Consider the following 8,129-nt stretch of genomic DNA (forward strand, 5'->3'; position numbering starts at 1 on the left):
TCTATCTATCTATCTATCTATCTATCTATCTATCTATCTATCTATCTGTCTGTCTGTCTGTCTGTCTGTCTATCTATCTATATATCTATCTACCTTCCTATCTGTAATGTGTACATATGGTATAGATGTATATATATATATATATGTATCTCTGTGTATATGTTACATACATACAAAGCACATGTGACAACTGATACAAAGGTGGAACTGAGATTGGGAAAGACCTTGGTTCAAGTCCCACCTCTGCTAAATACTCACTGTGTGACCTTGGGTGAGATACTTGACTTCCTAATTCTCCATAAAACTTGCTTAACCTTACAAGTTTAAGGATAGTAGCTGAACCACATTAATAAAGAGAAGTTGTTCCCACACACATATCCCTAGAGTATATCAATGATATCAATATGTGTGTATGTGTTTATGAGAAAAAGTGCTCATTTTTCCCAATAGGAAATAGAATTTAGTAGTGATGGGTTTGGTAATTTGGAATAGGTTTAGTAGTTTGACCTTCATGGGCCACTATAGAATTTTGAGGATATAAAAGATGAAAAATGTTTTTTAAAAAGTCAGTGACAATACATTTTTTTCAAATACATTGAATAACTTGCTGACTGACTATATACCTTTATGATAAGGAATCTTGAAACATTACTATGGCAGAAGTAAAGGTTGAGAAAGTGATGACTATTTCTGATACTTAATGGTAATATGCAGAACAGTTTAAGATCATGGTATACACACACCTATACATGCATATATATATATATATATTCACACACATTCAGTATATGTATATATATACACACACATACACATATGTAATTGCGAATTCATATTTAAAAGTTTCTTTTTGACAAAAGGAATCCATATAAACACATAGATACACACAATGGTTGTCAGTAGACTTACATTTTACATATGAGATTATTAAAGTCTGCAGAAATTAAATAACATATCTAGATTATTAAATTGTATAAAAGCATATCAAATATGATAATAAATGAAGCAGCTATGTGGAACATTGGCTAAAGCACTGGTCCTGGAGGCAGTAAGACCGAAATTCAAATGTAGCTTCAGATATTTGCTAGCTGAGTGATCCTGGACAAGTCACTTAACCTCTTCAGTTTCCTTAACTGAAATGGAGATAGTAACAGTACCTACTTCACAGAGTTCTTCTGATGATTAAGTAGGAAAATATTCATATGGTGCTTAACTTGCTGTTCTGCACATAGCAGATACTTAATAAATATTTGTTTCCTTCCTTCCCTTTGAAACCTTGAAGTGCTATAAAAATGCTAGCTAGCTTTTTGGGAAACTAGTTGCCACTAGAGGGGGCAATGATGGATGGTCAGATTCTAATCTCCAGGTGATTTCCACAAATCCATTATGAACTAAATGCTGTTTATATACAGATAGAGATGCAGAATTTATAGACATGCATTTACCCTCTGCATATCTACCTAAAGATTCAGTCTTGTGTAGTGTCTTTTGGAAATATGCCTATAGCTCTAGAATTCTTTTCAGAGCCTCTAAGTATAATTTTTAAAATCTAATGAAACTAAGCAAAAGTTGATTTATTAATCTGTTGAATCACCTTAAAAATGATGATCATCATCTGTGCATTTGCTCTTTCAGTAGTAATTAGCTCTAGCTCAGAATATATTTAAAAAGATTTGGATGCAACATGATCTATATTGCAGACCTCTTGTGTACATATATATTTGCATATACCATGGAATAGTGAAGGTAAAATAGGTACTTTGTGAATAGTGCTTATTGCCTTAGGTAATGCAAATGCAGAAATGTACTTCTTTGTGTAGGCAGTAAAAATCTATATATTATTATTATTATTATTTGGGCTTTCTGACAAACTTGTCATTATATTATTGCCTTAATGAATGTGTGTAATGATAAATAATGTTCCTTTTTTTAATATACACGACATATTTTGTCCACAGCATAGCAATCAAATGTTGTTTTTGCAAAAGCTTATTAGGCACTGTGTTATAATGGAAAGAGTGTTAGACATGGAGTAAGGAAGTCAGAAGGATCAAATAATACCTCTGGCATTTACTTGCTAGTTTGATCATGTGTCAGTTATTTAACAACACCAACCACCACCACCATGATAATAATAATAATAAATAAAAACAACAATAATAGCACACTTTAATAATGATAAATAACAATATAATAACAATGATGATGAGACATATCACTTTTAGATTTACAAAGAGTTTTGCATGATTCTCAGGACAACCCTAGAAGACAGGCATTATTATTATTTACATTTTTTTGAGGTGAGAAAACTTGCCCAAATTAAATGATTTGTCCAGGGTCACATAGCTATTAAGTACCTGAGACAGAAAGAGATTCAGGCCTTCCTGGCTCCAAGTCCAGAATTTTATCCAGAGTCACCTAGTTAACCCCCATCAATTTTCCTATTTGTCAAATATAAACAAAAATATCTGCAGTGCCTACTTGAGAGATTTATTGTCAAGGAACAGTATTTTGCAAACCTAAAAGTTTTTGTCAGGCTTTAGCTAATATTATTATCAGAGTTTCGAATATTATTTTGAAAAATTATATTAGTCTCAACTATTTTTGTGGGAGGTCAGATAGCAGTGGTCCTGGGAACAGTCACTGTTCTCCTAAAATATTTTTCATATTTAATGATCTGTAAACTCTTGTATGGACAAAAATGGTTGCTCCTTTAAAAAAAATTAAAAGTATTTGGAAATAATCCCGTTTTTCTATAGTCTGATTGGAAGCATCCTCCAAAGGATTGAAAGCACTTTGGGGACCATTCTAATAGCAAACAGGATGATGGAGGAGAAACTGCACTTCACCCTCTGCCTATGTAAATTAGACTTCTTATCTTAAGTATTTTAAAATATTTCTTTTTAATGACTATCTATTATAGGTGTCTACTCTAATTTTTGTACTTAATTTTTTAATGGGTTAAGGATCATATTATTTTTCTATGGATCCAGGAAAGTGATCAGTTATAATAATATACCAGTTTCAGCAAAACATAATTTTTTAGTTCATAGAAATATTTTGAGTTCTATAACATTAATCTGGAATTTTCTTTTATTTAATAAAATATAGCAAGATCCTTATTCTAGCTACCAGGTCACATCTTGCTGGGAATTCAGTAAGTGCTAAATTTTTTGGCCTATGGTGATGTTTTACACAGTTTATACTCTTTCTATGCAGAACCTAGATAAATCAATATGTCTGGACTTCTTCAGGATAACTTATCTAAAATTCAGGTGATGATAATCTTATCCTGAATTTTTGTCATAAATCCTTCTGCTACTATAAGAAAAATTCCATGACTTAGTCATTAGTTGTATACTTCTGGGTTGACATATCATTGGCTGATCTCATTTGGACATCACCTGTGGAGGGCTTTTTATTTCTCTCTTGGATCTTAGTCATTTCATATGTTACATCCACAGATAAACCATTTTCAATTATAGCCAAGTTGTGAACCTCTTGTCAGCCTTTACTATTGAACAATGAAGTGGGGTCTTCTTGTTCCAAATACATTTCTCTAAGTTTTTAAACTGCTTATCAAGTACTTTGGGAATATATATCAATTTTTGTTCTCCCCTTTGATGGAATGTGTTAATATTTCTATGGCACCTGTGTTCCATATTGTGTAGTTTTTTGTTAGTGTATTTTTCAAATCCTTTATGGTCCATTTTACAATTTTGAAATTGTATGTCCATATTGGTATCACATTGGTGTCAATTATAAAAAAAGTATTCTTTCTTATGGTCTTCAGTATCAGACTGTCAGTCTCTTGATACACACAGCCACAAATTTTTCCTGATAGATTTATGATTGGTGTATCTTGCCTTGAGGAGACCAACATATTTGCGAACATCATTTTTTTGCCATTGCTTCACTTTGAACTCCTGATGTAGGCATGGCAGCAATGCCATCATGCTCACAATTCAGACATAATTTGGAGATTAAGTGAGGCACTCATTAATTGTTGAACAAAGAAGATTTACTTTGACCCACAACAGCAAGGATGTACAATAAGGATATAGAGGTAATTATCTTCAGCTTGGTAGACAATGGTTACCTGGACCCCCTCCCATAAACACATTTGACTATCTGGTCTAGAGGATATGGTGACTCTCCTGGTATTAGGTACCAAACAAATCTGCCCTAGAACCTTTTACACCTCCAGGCCTGAAAGCTTTGTGAGGGAAACAGGCCAATCAGATTGTGTGGTGGGGCAGGCAGGAAAATGAATTTAGGAAGCTGGGGCCAATCAAGGGTAAAAAAGCTGGGGAAGCTACATCAGGAAAAATTAAATGTGAAGTCTGTAGCTTCTATCTTCACAGTAATTTTGTACTTGTTGTCATATATAGGTATTGTTCTATCTGTATCTACATTCGTATGGGTGTGTACATATGTGAGTGTGTTTATATGTATAATAGTTGAAGAAAGATTCCACAAGATGAAAAGTCATGTAACATATTCTTTAATAGACTCACTCATGTCAATAAAATGATAACAAACCATTTGTATAGTCTGAAAAGCTAAACTGTCTCTTTAACTTGGAAGCCATATTTAATTCTAGTAAGGAAAGTTGATAATAGATTTAAGATGAAGTAAAACCATAATAGACCTCATTTCATATAATTTTTCTCTTGACATTATTATGTTGGTCATATATTTTACCTAAAGAACAATTTTCCACATAGACATAAAATACTTTATCTCTGCCGCTATACTTCTTCTGATCTCATCTTTCAACTGAAATTGCACTCTCCAAAGCTACCAATGACCTTTTAATTGCCAATAGTAAAGACCATTGCTCAATATTAATTTCTCTTGAGCTTTCTTCAACTGACACTTTCAATTGCCCTCTTTTCCTGGATTCCTTCTGGTCTCTAGATTTCCAAGGCAATGCTTTCTCCTGGGTTCTTCCACTACATGTATCATGTCTTCTCTAAGTCTTCTTTGCTCAGTCTTCTTCCAGGTCACATCGTCTAAAAGTCTGCTTCAGGGCTTCTTCTTTCTCTTTACCATTTGGCTTGGGGACCTCGTCACTTTAAAACCATGCACAAGCAGCTTTCCAGAGGACTGCTACTGTGAACAGCTTTCAAGGTTCTGATTATATAGTATAGTGAACTCTTTATTCAATAACAAATCAGAGCAAAACATTCACATATAATCAAGTCATAGCATTCACAATATTACACCTTATTACAGAAAATAAAATACAGCATTAACAATGTTACAACTTATCAACTTATCACTAACATGCCCACATATTTTTTGCCAAAGTGGTCATATAGTTTTAAACAAAGTACATTCATTTAGTCAATCACAAAATCCTTAATTCAGTCACAAAGTACAAAAGTCAAAGTTCTCTACCCCTAGGTCACAGTAAATCATAGTCTTTTCAGTCAGTACACAGTATCCAAGTAAAGTCTTCTTTCAGCTTGACTTGAGGCTGGCTCTCAGCTTCTATGGTTCCTCTTCCATGGTCCCAGCTCCTATCTGAATCCATCCAACTTTCACCTGAGTTCAAAGTCAGGCAGCTCCCAGTTCTTTGTCCAGCTCCTTGTCCAGTTCTTTGTCTAGTTCCTGTTTCATATTGAAGCTCACAGTGTCCAGTCCACCTCAAGTCCTTCATAGTTCCTTTTTCTGGGAAGACAAAGCTTAAACAGAGCCACGATAATATTCATGCACATTGCTGATATCATCATCAGTTCACTATCTGCCTGTGAAATCAACTCAGACCCACCAACAAGGTCTGAGAACTCAACACAAATCATCAACATAGAAATCAACACAGACCCACAAACAAAGTCCAAGAGGTCAGCACAAATAATCAGTAAAGTCCTAGGATCTCCAAAACCCTCCTCCAGAACTTCTGTAAAGATACAACCAGAAAATCCTCTTTCAGGGCTTCTAGCAAGGTCACAGAGCTTCTGTACAAAGTATTGGAAACAAACATCAACACAAAGAAGACAGAGTGCTGGAATACCACAAGTTTTCTCCTTTTTGACTCTGCCACCACAAGAGCCCTCTTTTCAGTTTTTCTGTCTCTAGCCTGGAAATTCTCCTTATATATGGTCATTAGCTCCTCCCCCTCCTGTTGTAGGAGTTCATGAGTTCTAGGATTCACAAATTGTGGAGTTCACACATTCTGTTTCTTAACAGACATGATACAAGGCCCAAAAGAAACTTGAACTGAGACAAGGTATTAATTCAATAGCTGAAACAAGGAGTGAACGACTTCTGTGCTTTCCATTACAGTCACCTTCTATGGAATCAATATTTTTGTTATAAAAATGACTGCCATATCTATATATCCAGTCCTAATCTTTCTCCTGAACTCTATTCTTCACATATCCCCAACTCCCCCTAGGACTTCCTGAACTAGATGTTTCAGTGATATCTTAAATTTGACCATTTCAAAAACCCAAATAATTTTCTTTCCCTCAATGCCTTCTCCTTTTCTAACCTTTATTATTACTGTCCTGGGCATCATCTTCTTCTTAGTCAAACAGGTTGAAAAACCTTGGGTTCATACTTGACCCCTCTCATCCTCACTCCACATAATATTTCCCAGTTTTTACCATTGCTGTCTTCACAATATTTCTTTTATACTTCCATTTCTTTTCACCCAGTCTGAGTACTTCATTAGAATACCTCGTTAGCTATAAAGCTAAATAGAATATTTATTAAGGGTGTCCTATGTCCTAAGCATGACACTAAGCTTAGAGTATAAGAAAAAAAAAGATTAAAAAAAATCAAAGTCCTCATAGAGTTAACATTCTAAGGGGAGAGAAAGATGATAAAGGGGAACTAAAACATTATGTAGGGAAGTAAGTGGTATAATATGGTAATAAGGAGAACCTGTTCCAGACAAGATAACGTATAACAGATAAGATGTGTAAGATAAGATGTAAAAGATAAGGTGTAAACACCTGTCTGGTCTATCATAACCTATAATCTTGAGTTCATTCATGCATAACAAGTGATAGTAAGATATTTTGGTTATCTCAAAAGTTAAAGTATCTCTTTAACTGGGAAATGATATTCAGTTCTGCAGGAAAAAAAAAATACTTATCAACCATCAGAAATCATCCTCTCTAGGAAGAGCCCAAGAAATTTATATGTGTGTGTGTGTGTGTGTGTGTGTGTGTGTGTGTGATAGAGACACATACATACACACAGAGACAGACAGACAGAGAGTCAGCTCCTGTCTGTTTTCCTGCTACCACTAGATGTGGGACGGGCAAGTAAGATCTGAGGATGATGTTCAAAATGGAGGCAATACTGTATATAGATGGCTAGAAAGTATCACGGAGGCCTGGTTTTGGGAAAGATAATGATGGGTAGGATAATGGGGGAGAAAACTCAGGAAGTGTTATTGAAAAAAAAAAAGATTGGACCCTTTCAAAAAATGGAGGTTCTACAATAAAATCACCAATGGGAAAAGGGTAGGGGGGGGAGGGCAGCAGAAGTAATTCACTATAGTTCTGAATTGACTTTCTTCATCCTTATACATTCTGGTGCAAAGTTTAAGGTGGGAGTTGAGAATTCTGCCTTTTATTTAGGTAGCTATCTTGGCAGGAAGTCCTGTTTTACTGGTTTCATCTGGAAAGCAGCACCAGATATTGATCTTTGCTTTCAAATGGTCTCTGCTTCTCATTGGCTTGGTTATATATGATTCTGCTTGCCTCTGCAAGGAAAGATAAGGATTAAATAATCTGCTGAACTTCTACCTGTCCTTAAAACTCCATTTTTCCCTTGCCTTAAGCAGCACAATTGGATTTAGGTAAAATATACCAGTCTATGTCCAGGTAAAATTTTCTGTTAGTCATAAATTGTTTATTTCAGCATGGGAAATGCCTTGACATGATCGTTGTTAGATCTATTTTCTTCATTTCATCTTAAAATCCATCATTTATAACAACCAGTGTTGGAATGCATGCCATTGTATGTAGATAATACATGGATAAATTATTCAATTATAAACCAAGTCTTCTAATACATTCTTCTTGTGTTGATATGACTATTAATTCTTTAGAGATGAGCCTTGCAGGTCCTCCTAATTGAGGCAAGATTTAAATGGGAGCCTGATGATA

The sequence above is a fragment of the Petaurus breviceps genome, unplaced genomic scaffold (genome assembly GCF_028583685.1).
Source record: "Petaurus breviceps papuanus isolate PSGF00001 unplaced genomic scaffold, PetGlider_PUasm1.0 187, whole genome shotgun sequence".
Taxonomy (NCBI): Eukaryota; Metazoa; Chordata; class Mammalia; order Diprotodontia; family Petauridae; genus Petaurus; species Petaurus breviceps.